Source organism: Dendrobates tinctorius, unplaced genomic scaffold (assembly GCF_039654945.1).
Source record: "Dendrobates tinctorius isolate UK_male_01 unplaced genomic scaffold, ASM3965494v1 ptg000120l, whole genome shotgun sequence".
In the NCBI taxonomy this organism is placed as follows: Eukaryota; Metazoa; Chordata; class Amphibia; order Anura; family Dendrobatidae; genus Dendrobates; species Dendrobates tinctorius.
The window spans coordinates 34591894-34607338 of record NW_027361788.1 but is presented as its reverse complement, the minus strand read 5'-3'; the positions used below and the strand labels follow the sequence as shown (position 1 = coordinate 34607338).

At 48.1% G+C, this 15445-nt stretch overlaps 1 long non-coding RNA gene across 1 annotated transcript; it reads right to left on the bottom strand.

Moving 5' to 3' along the window:
• Window positions 1-1197: 1197 nt before the first annotated feature.
• On the bottom strand, window positions 1198-3599 carry LOC141046776 (uncharacterized). Its single transcript, XR_012219656.1, has 4 exons — window positions 2267-3599; window positions 1993-2129; window positions 1540-1693; window positions 1198-1448 (listed from the first exon to the last, which is right to left on the bottom strand). It is a non-coding gene; the product is annotated as an uncharacterized lncRNA (long non-coding RNA).
• Between the last annotated feature and the right edge of the window lie 11846 nt (window positions 3600-15445).

Genomic DNA, 15445 nt, shown 5'->3' with positions numbered 1-15445 from the left:
TGTAGATCCACTTGGATTCCCTGTTCAAAAGTTCAAGGGTGATATTGCGCCCCCTGATGTCCAGATACACAGTTTCAAGTCCCAAAACTTTAGTTCCTCCGAACTGACAATTATGCATGGACAAAAAATGCGTGGCAACAGAAATAATTGTCTTTCCTTTTGCTTTGTCTTTCCTGGCTGTAGTGATATTAGAAAAATGCTGTTGTATCCTTTTTCTGAGCTCCTGTGTAGTCTGTCCCACATAAAACTGTGGACATGGGCAAATCAATGCGTACACCACATTCCGAGATTTACAGTTAAAATAGGATTTAGAAATAATCTGAAATGGAAAAATAGAGAGTGTAAAAACATTGCAACTGGTAGTGAAAGCGCAGATATTACAACCCCCACATGGGTTTGTACCCTGTAGGCATGTGCCTCTATTCAGTCTCGTGGTAGGTCGTTTAAAGTGACTATAACTGAGACAGTCCTTCAAACTTTTGGCTCTTCTAGCAACCAGACTAGGCTGTGCAGAAATATGGGGCTTAAGTCTAAGCTCACTGAGCAAAATGCCCCAGTGCTTGGATAAAATGCTACGAATATCTCGCCATTGGTTGTTGTAAACTGTAACAACACCCAATGGTTTAGGCGGCTTTGTTGCCCGGGGTTGCAAAAGCTGTCCCCTATCCACCTCCTTAGCAGCCACAAATGCCCGCGAGATTACCTTGTTTGGGTAGCCCCTGCTCTTAAAACGTTGAGTGAGATCCTTAGCTTGTTCAAAAAAATCATCCTGTGTACTGCAGTTTCTCTTCAAGCGAATAAACTGACCCTTGGGGATGCCAGATTTTAAATGCAATGGATGGAAACTTGAAAACTGCAACAGATTGTTCGTAGAAATAGGTTTGCGATGAAGGGTGGTAAAGATACGAGAATCATTGAAAAACAAATTGAGATCCAAGAATTCAACCATAGTTTGGGAAAATTGTTCCGTGAGTTTTATATTCCAGGGGTCCAGGGGTTGGCATTCAATGTCCCAACAAAACTCTGACAATCCTCCAGGGTGCCTGTCCAGAAAAACAAAATGTCGTCAATATAACGAAACCATTTTACAATGTGGATAGAAAACTCCTCCAGACAGTACACCCTGGTGATCTCCCACCACCCCAAAAAAATTTGCATAACTGGGCGCACAGCCCATTGCAGTACCTGTGGCTTGTCTATAGTGGACACGATCAAATACAAAGTGGTTCTTATCCAGTACAAAGTGTAATAGATCCAACAGGAAGGAGTCATGTTTTCGCTCACCAGAGGACTGTTGGTCCAATAAGTAGGAAACAGCTTGAATACCCAAGTCATGACGAATACACGTATACAAAGACTCTACATCGAGAGTAACCAACCAGATATTGGGTGGGAGGACCAAATCATGCAGTTGCTGGATTAGAGAAGTGGAATCCCTCACAAAGGATCTAAGAGAGAAAACCAATGGTTGGAGGAAAAAATCAAGGTTAATGCAAGGGCGTTCCAACGAACCACCAATCCCAGACACTATAGGCCTACCTGGGGGGTCCTGAAGTGATTTGTGGACCTTTGGAAGCATGTAAAAGGTCGGTGTCCTGGGATAGTGGTTTGTCAAAAACTCTTTCTCACGTTTGTTAATAATATTGCAACCCCATGCCAAATCCAATAATTGATCCAATTTAGCTTTGAAGGCCTGTGAAGGGTCAGAGGGGAGAATTTGATAACACATAGAATTGCTTAGTTGACGTTTAGCTTCTTTAAGATAAAGATCCATTGGCCAAATAACCAGGTTCCCCCCTTTATCTGCCTCCCTGACCACAAAATCTTTATTAGATCCCAATCTGATAATAGCAGCTTGTTCAGCCTTACTGATATTTCTATCCCTGACCGGGTCAAGCTTCAAAGTCTTAATTTCATCACAAACAGTGTCAAAAAAACTTTGCACTGCGGGAAATAGAGTAAATGATGGTGTAGCCTGTGAGGGTAACCTACCAGAGAATCTTGTTCTCGTGCGTCCCTCATCACTTTCTTCAAGAAGGTCCATTAGGTCTCTAAAGGCCTGTCTTTCAACCAAAGGAAGGTCATCAATTGCAGAGGGTTGGTGATATAATAATTTAAAAGTTAGCTGTCTGCAAAAGAGGTAAACGTCTTTGATCAATGTAAACTTGTCAAGATTATTGGTAGGACGAAAAGAGACCACGTTCAAGTACTGAGACCTCAACATCCGAAAGCTCATAAGATGAAAGATTTATAATCTGAAGCTTACCCGGATTAGAGGTGCTACCCATAGTGGAGGAAAGGTTTATCGTCTCTTGTTCTGTCGGGTTTCCCGCTTGTATTTGGTAGACCAAGCCCTGAAGTTTCTTGTTCTTTTTCTTTGTAGATCCCTTCTTACGTCGACCCCTCCTGCTGCGTCTTCGACATCGCTTTGTTCGGAAGATAAAAAAATCGCTCGATGGAAGTTCATGTAGAGCAGCAACATCACTACTGGTGATGGTGGCAGTACCAGAGGGTCTCATTTCCCTTATGTATCCACCTATATACACATCCCTGTTTGTAATCCAATTGATCTCTCTTAAATTTGTTCTTTTTGCCATCAATTATTTCCTTTTCAAATTGATCAATGGTTGTCTTCAATTGTACCTTGAAGGGGTCAACCAAGGTAAGCTTATCAAATTTATCCAATTTTACCTCACAGGATTTAATTCTATCCTTAATGACTGACAACGTACCACAGTTATGCTCAATCAACATGTCCATGATAATATTGGAACATTTGAGCAAACCCCCCCTCCCATGTTTTTTGAAAGGAATCATCAGCCTCCCAAGCTGGAAAGATCTGGACTCTCAATCCTCTATGGACCAGCCTTGTTTTTTTGTATTCTTCCAAAGTTTTTATATTCCACCAAGTTTTGGTGAGTGACTTGTGTAATCCAACCAGCTCTGTGGATACAGCCTGAAAATCAGCATCACCACTTGTACTGCCACTAGTAACACCCTGACACTCATCAAAAATGCCCTTGGTCTGATTGCTCCAAGCTGCTTCCCGGGCAGCTAAATCCTGTTTATAAACACTATACCATCACATGCCATTGGCTTTTACTTTGTCCGCCTTCTTGGATTGGATAACAGTATCGAGTACGTTATAACTAGTATATATACTTTTCCTGTGTATATTTATCTTGTGCTTTGTATTGTTAGCATAGGTCACTGTAATTTCCATCTTTTGTGCTTTATATAACAGGGCAAGCTATTAAAATGGATATTGCATTTAGTATATGAATGTAGTTTATATTGCTATTTCTCCATCTAATCATTTGTGAGTCTACTATTCATGTGGGGAAGGCCTGATATTCGTGGTATTATTCCAATGTGCAGGCTTATTTAATAAGCCCTTACATTTGTGTTATATATGTGTGTGTGTTTTCTTCATATTATATAACACATTATGGGTCTATCCTTGGTTGGGCAATTAAATTCGCCCTTTATTCACTTTATATATATAGCAATGGGTGGAATTAAAACATAAGTTTTAATATACTAATTAAAAGAACCAACCAAAATGTGTCACCAAAAAGTGATTTAAAAAAATGCCAATTCAGTGGATAATCCCTAAAAAAAGGGACCACCTAAATGCATCATACAGGATATAAAATGTTGCTAGTTTTCCACATTAGGCAACAATTTATCTAGAGGGTACAGCATAATAAACAATCAGCACATAATGCCATAACCAATTGCATATATGTATATTTTTAGATCAAACAAATTAATGGTCACAATAGTACCAATAGATGAGATATGCAAAAAATAGAATTAGACTTACCGGTAATTCAGTTTCTAGAAACCTTCCACGACAGCATAGGAGGATGTCTCCAAGCCCTAATGGGGGACAGGAAGCACGAGAGGTTAAAAGGTCCCTCCCACCTCCCTCTCACCAGTGACTTATAACTGATTACCATAGCACCGGTTACCTTAAGATTCTCAGAATTTGTCCAAGAATGCAGGGAGGGAAATAGTTGTGTCGTGGAAGGTTTCTAGAAACCGAATTACCGGTAAGTCTAATTCTATTTTCTCTAGCAACCTTCCACGACAGCATAGGAGGCATAACAACCTATACTACACTAGGGGGGGACAACAGCCTGAAGAACTTTTCGGCCAAAGACTAAATCCTTGTTGGACACAAGGTCTAATCTATAGTGTTTAGTAAAAGTATGTAAGGAGGACCAGGTTGCTGCCTTACAAATCTGCTCTGAAGATGCACCTGCCCTCTCAGCCCATGAAGTAGAGGTAGATCGTGTTGAATGCGCTTTGATCCCTGCAGGGGGAGTGATGTTTTGTGCCAGGTATGCTTCAGAGATAGCCTTTTTAATCCAATTGGCAATGGTGTTCTTTGCCACCTCCTTTCCTCTGTTTGGACCAGAGGTATGGATAAATACTGTAGGTTGTGGTCGATTCTATATGGTTTGGCGTACTCCAAGTAGTGGAGAATTATACGTCTTACGTCCAGCGTGTGAAACACCTCCTCTTTGGGGTTTGCTGGGTTTTGACAGAATGAAGGAAGAATTATATTCTGAGACCTATGAAAGTCAGACACAACTTTTGGTAGAAAAGATGGATCAAGGGAGAGAACTATGGAATCGTCTCTAACTATTAGGTAGGGTTCCTTGATTGAGAGAGCTTGGAGCTCTCCTACTCACCTTGCTGAGGTTATTGCTATAAGGAAGGCTAATTTGTAGGTGAGGAGCTGAGAAGTACAGGATGACAGAGGCTCAAAGGGTGATTGAGTGAGTCCCATAAGCACCACATTCAAGTCCCATGGTGGAACAGAAACTAGTTTTTTTGGATGTAGCCTAGCGGCTGATGTCATGAACCTTTTTATCCACCTGTGGTTATCCAAGTCACAGTCAAACATAGAGCTTAATGCTGATACTTGTACTTTTAGTGTGCTAGGTTTTAGACCTAGTTCCAGCCCCCTCTGTAAGAAATCCAGGATACGGGAAATGTTAGGGTTATCTGGGTCGGGCAGGTCTGGCAGATACCACGAGGAGAATCTTTTCCATATTTTATTATATATGGCAATGGTGACCGGCTTCCGAGATTTCTGGAGGGTTTTAATTACCACCTCTGATAGCCCCTTGGCCCTCAAGATCTGGGCTTCAGAAACCAGGCCGCTAACTTCATTCCCCTGAGGTTCGGGTGATGCAGAGGGCCCTGTAAGAGAAGGTCGTCTTTTATGGGTAGGATGAATGGCCCGTCTACCTGTAGTTCTGTGATTAGAGAGTACCAGCTCCTCTTTGGCCATAGCGGAGCTACTGGAATTGTTGGGGTCTGATCCTCCCGGATTTTCCTCAGGGTTGCAGCAAGGATTGGAACTGGCGGGAAGGCATATGCCAGATGGAACCTCCACCTGTGGGCGAAGGCGTCCACTCCCAGGGATCTGTCCCTGGGTTTCAGGGAGAAGTAGTTTCTCACTTGAGCATTCTCTCCTGAGGCTAGTAGGTCCACCTCCGGGAGGCACCACCTGCTGACTAGTGTTCGAAAGATTCTTCCATTCAGGGCCCACTCGCCGGGCTGGATGCGTTTTCTGCTCAGGAAATCTGCCTGAAGATTGTCCGTACCCCTCAGGTGGACCGCTGTCAGGGAACGAAGGTGTCTTTCAGCCCAGCAAAATATTCGGCCTGAGAGGCCCTCCAGGTTGCTGGATCTTGTGCCGCCCTGGTGCCTGAGAGGTGCCACTATTGTTATGTTGTCCGAGTAGACTCTGATATGTTGGTCTTGGACCAGGTGTCTTGCTGCCAGGAGAGCTTCCTCCACTGCTTTCAGCTCCCTGAAGTTTGAAGATCTTGCACTCATTTTCTGGCTCCATAACCCTTGGAATGGCTGTTGAGACACTACAGCTCCCCATCCTTTTTTGCTGGCGTCTGTCGTTACCGTAACCAGGGGGATCTGGGACCAGTTGATTCCCCTGCACAGGTTTTTGCGGTCCATCCACCATGCTAGTGAAGCTTTCACTGTTCCCGGGGTCTGGACCCTTTTGTTCAGGCAAGTGTGATCCCTGTTCCAGTTTCTTAAGATATGAGACTGGAGTGTTCTGGAGTGGGCCTGCGCCCAGGGCACCGACTGGATGCAGGAGGTCATTAACCCTAGTATGGACATGGCTGCCCTGAGGGTCGGAGATCTCTGTCCTCTGAAATCTGAGACTCTTGACATTATGGACCTCTGATGTTCCTCCGGGAGGAAGGACATTTGATTCTTTGAATCTAGTAGGATTCCTAAAAATTTTACCTCTTGAGAGGGTTGAATTTGCGATTTCTTTATATTTGGGATCCACCCCAATGATTGGAGAATGTCTAGAGTCTGGGCTACCTGGTCTTCCAGGGTCTGGTAGGTGGACCCTATTATCAGTAGGTCGTTCAGGTAAGGTACAATACATATTCCCCAGCTTCTGATGTAGGACACGGCTTCCGTCATAATTTTGGAAAACACTAGAGGGGCAGAGGATATTCCGAAGGGAAGCACATTGTATTGAAAGTGCTTGACTTCCGGACCCTGACGAATCGCAAACCTCAGATACTTCCTGTGGGAAGGATGTATGGGGATGTGGAAATAAGCCTCCTTCAGATCTATAGTTGCCATGAAGTACGATGGCCCTATCAGAGGAATGGCGGTCTTTACTGACTCCATCTTGAATTTGCGGTATGCAATGTGTCGGTTGAGGCCCTTCAGATTTATTATTATCCTTGCCTCCCCTGTGGGCTTTTTTACTAGGAACAATCTGGAATAATGCCCCCTTCCTTGCTCCTCCACAGGGACCCGAGAGATGGTATTTGAGTGTAGAAGAAGCCGAATGCCGGATTTTAGTGCTGGGGACTCCTGAGGTGGTAGGAGGGTAACTCTTATACCCCGCGGGGGGGGATTCGAGCTCTAGCAGTAGGCCCTCTCTGATCACACTGAGGACCAAGGGGCTGTTGGAAATCAACTGCCAGGCAAGAAAGAACCTCGAAAGCCTTCACCCGACCGGGGTCGAGTCATTGTTTTTCTTGTGGTTGCTGCTGCTGCTGCTGCTGGGGGACCAGGATGTTCCTGCCTCTCCCTTTAGCATAGCTCCATCTTCCCGTCTTTCCCTTTCCTCACGGTTGGGATGACTGACTCTGGGGGGGTTGAAAAAGACGCTTTCTTGTGGTCCTCTGCTCTGGAAGCACCTTCTTTTTATCTGTGGCCTTTTCTAGAATTTCGTCTAAGGCAGGGTCAAAGACATGTTCGCCTTTGAAGGATAAAGAACAGAGTTTAACCTTGGATGTAACGTCCCCGCTCCATGTTTTAAGCCAGAGGGCCCGCCTGGCGGAATCTGACTGGACCATAGCCCTGGCAGAGGCACGGATCATCTCCATTGATGCATCTGCCAGGAAACCCGTAGCTCTCTGCAAGATAGGGAGGGAGTTAAGGAGGTCACTCCTTGAGGTACCACAAGAGATATGGCTCTCTAGCTCCTCAATCCATTGGAAGAGGGACCTAGAGACACAAGTGGACGCGATTCCTGACTTTAAAGTAAAGGCAGAGGTTTCCCAGGCTTTTCTTAGGAGGTTTTTTTTGCTTTACGGTCCATCGGGTCTCTAAGCTGGGATGCATCATCAAATGGCAGAACCGTCTTTTTGACCACTCTTGCCACCTGGACATCAACTTTCGGGATGTCCCATTTAAATTCCTCTCCCTCCAGGGGAAATCTATGTCGGAGTTCTGAGGGGGCCGAGTAGCGTTTTTCTGGATACTCCCATTCCTGGGAAATCATATCTGCTACACTCCTGTGGACTGGAAAACCTGTTCGTTTAGGCCCCTAGTATCCACCAAACATGCGATCCTGTGCTGTCTGCGTGACGGGTTCGTCCTCTAGGCCCATAGTGGCACATACTGCACTGACCAGCTCCTCCACATATTCTGTGGAAAGGAGGTACTTTCTAGTGTCAGCTGACCCAGAGGTTCCCGGTTGTTCCCAATTCTCGGATCCTGATTTGTATGATCCTTCTGATTCAGACTCCGAATCCTCTATTTGAATTTTCCGTTTTTTTGGGGGTGGTGACCCCACAATCGGAGGGAGTGGAGGTGGTGGAGGGGGGGGGCAGGGCAGCTAAAGAGGTTTGAACCCGATGGGTAACCAAGCTGCGGATTTCGTCGATCAATGACGGGTGCTCAGCCCTAACCACCTTATCCGTGAAGCTTGACATAGATTCTTCTCCCAATTTGAGGGAAGTTTTGTGCTGCATATGGCACATTTAGCCGACTTGCTGGATGTATTGGTGCTCTTATGGGCAGAATTTTCTCCCTATGAAACAAGGGGGAGAAGTATTTTGAGGACCTATACCCCGAGACCGCACCACTAGGACCCACCCTCGGACACTTACTGTGGCTGGGGCAGCGCTGAGCTCTGGAGACGCAGGGCAGGAAGACCGGTCCATGCTAACGGGATTCTGCATCTTACCTGTCGGCGTCTTCCGGCGGGTTAATAGCAGATTAACCCCGCCCTCAGCGCAGTACTTCGTTTCCCCCTTCTCCTCCCTGGGTCCCGGAGCAGGCACAGCAAGCACTGGCGAGCTCCACGCGCCAGCAACAGGATGGGGGCCGCCATGATAGCGCGTCCTCCACATACCCCGGAAGTGACCCGCGTGTGACGTCACTTCCGGGTATCGCACTGCACGCAGGGGGAGGAGGAGAGACCGGAGAGCTACAGGAGGCCTCCGGTCAGGCATCACTGGCCCGCTTTACTCCCCATAGGGGAGCGCGGGAGGGCCAGGAACGGTCCCGAATCCAGGAGGAGACGGGAGCAGATTGGAGGAGGGGAGGCAGCGCCACCGACCACCACTGCCCAGCTTTTTTGGATCCTCAGGTATGCTGCAGCAGCCGGCCACATAGCACTCCAGATCTCTCCATGCCCCATGGGGGACAGGAAAGTCACTGGTGAGGAGGTGGGAGGGACCTTTTAACCTCTCGTGCTTCCTGTCCCCCATTAGGGCGTGGAGACATCCTCCTATGCTGTCGTGGAAGGTTGCTAGAGAAAAAAGGAACAATCTCACCGGTTTATGCAGACGGCCAGGAGTCTCAGGGATGCTCTGTATACACACAGGAAGATCGCGATGGGGGGACAATACCTTGTCAAATCCCTACAAAACTGCAATCATCTGATCCCCATTCTCCCGCCCTGATAAGGGCAGTCCACTGTGGACTGCGTCACCAATGATTCCTCTGGTCTGGCTATCCTCATTTTTCCTTGCATCCTGCGCAAGCGCACTAACTGGTCTTATGCGCCGCCCCTGGCAGTACTGCGTTTCTCATCATGGAGGACTCTCCGGTCTCACAGCTCCAATGCTTCTTTGGGTAAAAGCAGCACAGCTGCAATTTATTTTCTTGTTAATGTGCTACTATATATATACATTAGGTGCAACACTGTGAGTGTGATTACCCCTGACGAAGCCACCACGAGTGGCGACACGCGTTGGGTACCCTGTCTTACCTCACCTACCACCATGTGTGTGTTCTGGGCGGTTTGTCCATGCTCTTTATAAACTAGCTATTGTGTTCAATTTGCTATATCTTTTTCTATAGGGGCTCATTTTGAGCTATTTTGCTTATTTAAGCCACCATACAATTTGCGTATTGTGGCTTTTTGATAGTATGTATAGGTTTGTGGGCATGTATTTATATGTACTTTTGGCAAACTGTATTTCTCTTTTATAACCAGATTCATACCGGTCAAGGGTATTTAATCATTTATATGTGAGGGGCTGCTCTGTCACATATTATATTGGACAGATTGTGTCTCAGATCAACATCTACCGTCTGCAATCAGGTATAATATATGTTATTGTGACATGGATTTAATGGGTATCACAGCTGAGGCTCCAAATTAACCCCTTTTTCTACCCTGCTGTATTATTGTTTGATGGTATGCTGTCCCCTTTTTCTACCCTGCTGTATCATTGTTTGATGGTATGCTGTTTATACTGTATAGTTGTTGACATACATATTTATATATAATGTCTGGCACACATGAGTGATAGGGTGTAGGTTAGGGCTTTATTATGAGCCCAATTGTCATTGTATATGTCACTAGTGTGACTTTTTAATGTTTTTAAATTGTTTTGTGTGGTTTTGTACCTAATAAAGCTTGTATTTTCATGCAGTATTTTGTGGTGATCCCCCTATGTTTGACCTATATCTTTTCTCTTCTTTTTATATTGCTCAAGTTTCTATAGGCCGAGGCTGGGATCCTACTGTTATATGTCCTGTGGTGCCCCCTCAATTTGTGTGTGTGTGTATATATATTTATATATATATATATATATATATATATATATATATATATACACATATATATACCAGAAAGTGAACTCGCAACCCCTCTGTCAATCTGACCAGCTCCACTACCTTCAGTAATAACCAGGACGCCCCCACGGCCCAGGTGGAGTGAGCCCGGGGGAGGCTGTTTGCCCTGAATGCGGTAAGTCTCCAGTATCGCCGAACGAATCCAACGGGCGATAGTGGACTTAGAAGATGGGAGCCCCTTTCGATGACCTTCAGAGATGAGAAACAGGGAATCGGATTGATGAAAGGAAGCGGTCCTAGAAAGATAGACTCGAATGGCTCTGACCAAATCCAGCTTGTGGAGGGATTCCCAAGGGAATAGTAACAACCCTGCTGGCATTGCTGCATGGCCTCCCATTCCCCACTCACCAACTTGCTCACTGCTCCAGGTCTTGCTGTGATTTCTGTATGCTCTAATCTCCTGTCTGCTGTGTTCAAGTCTTCTGGGTGTATAGGGGGGCGGCGCCTGAACTCTCTGCTTCTTATGGAGTCAGGGGGCACCTAGCTAATGTGTCCCTGACCAATTACCTAGAGCCCTCTACTATTTAAGCCTGCCCCATCCACCCAAACATTGCCTGTGCAATGTCTCAACTCAGTTAGCTCCTTGCTGCTGAGTAAGCCAGGCCCTGTCCTATGTCTCGCCTTCTCTGAGAGGCTTTGCTCCTAGCTTTGTCTAGTACACTCTGGCTGCCCGCCAGGAGGCGAATATCCTGGTCTCTTTCTTGTCCTAGCTTTGTCTCTGTACTTTGCCTAGTACTTCTCTGCCAGCCCTGCAGGAGGCAGAACATCCTGGTTCCTGTGTCCTTCGGTCCCTGTACATTGTCTCGTACTGTTTCCCTGTCTGAACTCTGTCCTACCTCTGTCTGTCAGTCTCCTTGTCTGTGGTTCCTTTCCCTGCTGTGTCTTTCACTGTGTCCTCCCTGTCTGCACGCTGAACTCCTGCAAGCTCCGCCTACTTTGCACTCTTGCAAGCTCCGCCTACTTTGCACTCTTGCAAGCTCCGCACTCTCCACACCCTTGCAGCTCCACCTGCTCTGCCTCCTGTTCCTCCATATTCCATTCCTTCCGGCCAGTACCCGCTCCTGTTGTGTGAACAGGCCCCTACCTGCTCCTTCGTACACCACACCTGCCTGCCCTGTGTCTCAAGCCGTGCCGGTCAGCCCTGTGTCTCAAGCCGTGCCTGCCTGCCCTGTGTCTCCAAGCCGTGCCTGCCTGCCCTGTGTCTCCAAGCCGTGCCTGTTTGCCCAGTGTCTCCAAGCCGTGCCTGCTTGCCGTGTCTCCAAGCCGTGCCTGCTTGCCCTGTGTCTCCAAGCCGTGCTTGCTTGCCCTGTGTCTCCAAGCCGTGCCTGCTTGCCCTGTGTCTCCAAGCCGTGCCTGCTTGCCCAGTGTCTCAGCCATACCAGCCTGCCCTGTATCTCAGCCGTGCCTGCCTGGGTACCAGCCGTGCCTGCCTGTCACTCGCACCTGACCAAGTGTCCTGTCCCCAAGTGGGATCAGCAGACACAGCCAGACACCACCCTGGAGTGGCACCTGGCAGCTGCCTTCCGCACAACCCTGACCTCACCATTGGAGGCTCCAGAGAAGACCAAGGCAGTTGTCTTAGTCACGCCCCTTCCAGGGTAGTCTGGTCTGTGGCACAGTGGGGCCACAACCCCCCCGTCTCGCGCCAATCAGCCAAGGCGTGAGCGTGACAGGAATGAACCGGGGAAGGACATAAAAAAGGAAGAACAATTTCCTCATTGATGTGAAAAGAAGACACCACCTTGGGAAGGAAAGAATGGGTCTGACAACTACTTTGTCCTGAAGTAGAATCAGGAACGGAGAATGACAAGATAATGCTGCTAACTCGGAAACCCTCCTAATAGACGCAATGGCGATAAGGAAGGCCAGCTTCCATGACAGGAAAGCAAAAGAAATGTCTTGAATGGGTTCGAAGGGCGCATGTTGGAGAGCGTTGAGAATGAGATTAAGATCCCATGGATCTATCGGAAGATGGTAAGGTGGTGCCAGATGGGCAACACCCTGAAGAAAGGTTTTCACTTGAAAAAGGGAAGTCAGATCCCTCTGGTAAAGGATAGACAGAGCGGAAACGTGACCTTTCGCAGCCGATGGCCAGCAGATCCCGGGACTTGGCTACGAAGAGAAGAACCTTGTGGTTCATCCAAGACGCCATGAGGTTGACATCCGGAGTGCCTCATCTCTGACATATTTGGTTGAAGTCTATGGGATTGATAGACCACTCTCCTGATGCGAGGCCCTGACTACTCAGGAAATCGGCTGCCCAATTTTCTACCCCCGGAATGTGAACGGCTGATATGGCAGGGACGTGATGTTCCGCCCATTGCAGAATTCTTGTCACCTCTGCCATGACCCGTTTGCTGCGAGTCCCGCCTTGGTGATTTATGTAAGCCACGGCCGTGGCGTTATCCGATTGAATGCGGACCGGCTTGCCTGCTAGGAGGGACTGCCAGAGGAGAAGGGCAAGGAAGATTGCCCTGATCTCCAGATTTATGGGGAGAAGGGCTTCCTGAGCGTTCCAGCGATCTCGCGCTGTGTGCTGAAGGAAAACCGCTCCGCACCCGAGGAGACTGGCGTCAGTGGTGGTGACCTGCCACTGAAGAGGAAGAAAGGACCTCCCACGCAGGACTGAGGCAGAAAGCGTCCACCAGGTCAGGGATTGCCTCACCTTGAGAGGCAGAAGCACAGGCCGGTCTAGGGAGACCGTTCTCTTGTCCCATGCAGACAGGAGGGCCAGCTGAAGAGGGCGAGTGTGGAACTGGGTGAAAGGCACGGCTTCCATGGAGGCAATCATTTTCCCTAGGTCTTTCATGCAGGATCGAAGGGGGAGAGGGACTGGACGCTTTAGGGATCTGATTCCCTGGCAGAGAAATGAAAACTTGCCCATTGGAAGGAAGACACGAGCCCAGGTCATATCAAACTCCATGCCCAGGAACACCAGGTGCTGGGTTGGGATCAGGGAGGATTTCTCTCTGTTGACTATCCAGCCGAGACGGACCAGAGTGTCTAGAGTGACCTGGAGGCTCTGATCGCAGTCTCGACGAGACGGCCCTTTGATCAGTATATTGTCCACGTAAAGGATTATGAGAATCCCCTTGGAACGAAGGATGGCCATGACTGCTACTATGACTTTCATGCAGACCCTGGGGGCAGACGCCAGGCCGAAAGGAAGGCCCGTGAACTGATAATGATCCTCCTGGATTGCAAACCGAAGGAATCTCTGATGCTGCACACAAACAGGAATGTGAAGATAAGCATCCTAAATGTCTACAGAGCAAAGAAATTCTCCTGGTTACATGGAGGCGATCATCAAGCGTAAGGACTCCATCCTGAAGTGGTGGCGATTCAACTGCTTGAGGTCCAAGATCGGGCAGAGCGAGCCATCTTTTTTCAGGACTACAGAAAGGTTGGAGTACAACCCTGAAAACCGTTTGTTCCAAGGAACGGGAATGATTACTCCTGTGTTTAGAAGGGAAGAGACGGCTTTGAGAACCTCTGGGGCTTGAGACGACTGTTTTGGAGGGTGAGCCAAAAAGAAACGTCTTCCTGGGGGGAAGAAAAGTCTATCTTGTAACCGGACGTAACGATCTCTCTGACCCAGGCGTCATCGACCACCGATAACCATGCATTCCTGAAGAAAAGCCGGCCTCCCACCCTGAAAAGACTTCCAGGCGGGGGGTGACCCATCACTTAGAGGAGAACCTGTGATTGCGGGACCCAGAGGGCTTGGAGGAGCGGCCCTTTGTCCTCCAGTAAGGAGCTAGTTTGAAGGATGGTTTCCTTCTTTCCCCTGCAGCGGAAGCACAGTAATGCTGGGAGGAGGTTCCTGAAGAAGAGAAAGGTTGAAAGGAATGAAAAGGCAGTGGTCCTTTTCTGTTGAAGGGACGTTTTGGTCTGGACTGGGGCATGGAGGTGCTTTTCCCCCAGGTAGCAACCGAAATTATCTGGTCCAGCCTGGACCCAAAGAGCCTAGAATCCTGGAAGGCTAGGTTGGTGAGTGACTTCTTAGAGGTCGGGTCTGCATTCCATGCCTTCAACTAAATGAAGCAGTGTATGGCAATGATGTTGCTGCTTGCTCTGGCGGAACAGGCGCCCGCATCCAAAGAGAAAGTCAGAAGATTTTTGCCAGGGTGAGCAATCTGGTCTGCCAACTCATCTTGAGAAGCTGCGGCTAAGATGCCCTGGCGAAGTATTTTGGCCCAGGCAGATATTGATTTCACCATCCAGGTGGAGGCGAAGCTGGGGCAGAGGGAGGCACCTGTCGCCTCAAAGGCCGATTTGGTCAAAGACTCAATCTGCCTGTCTGTAGTGTCTTTAAGAGATGCACCGTCCGGTAAAGACGGAACTGTTTTAGAGGACAGGCGAGAGACCGGCGAATCTACCTTAGGGGACTCTGCCTGTTTGGTGACAAGATCTGGACTAAAGGGACATAGAATGTCTAGCTGTTTCCTTCTCGGAAGGCGCTTTTTGGGATATTCCCAATGTTTGGCCATAGTAGCCTCAAACTCCTTGTGATAGGGAAAAATCTGGGAGGGACATTTAACCCGCTTGAATGAAATGGAGTTGTAATGAACAGGTGCCTCGTCCTCTTTTGGTTTAAGAGTTTGAATAATAGCCGAGATAAAGCTATCTAACAAGTCCTGCGTCCTGGAAGCCTGGTCTGCATCTGAGTCAGACCCGGACTGAGAATCCACATCCAATCCAAAGTCCGCCTCCGAGGAGGGGGAATGGGGGGAGAGGGGCATTCTAGATGCTGCTGAGGGGCCAGGTGAACTGGATGGGGAGCCCGCTTCCTAGGGCTATTACCCGATCTGTCCTTGTGAAGGTCATGGTCAGGTGCGTGAGAATCACCGTGAGAGGCATTCAGAGCACAAGTGGCGGCAGATAGATGTGGAAGACGTTCTAGGACCTGGACCAGGGACTGGGACACTTTAGTCAGGTCAGTGACCGACTGAGACATAGCAACAGCCCACTCCAGTGGGAGGGGCGTGCTCTCATCCCAGGCGATAGAGTGCTCCTGTGGGGCAGATATGGTGGAAGGACTGTAGGACAGGCAGAAAGGGGACGG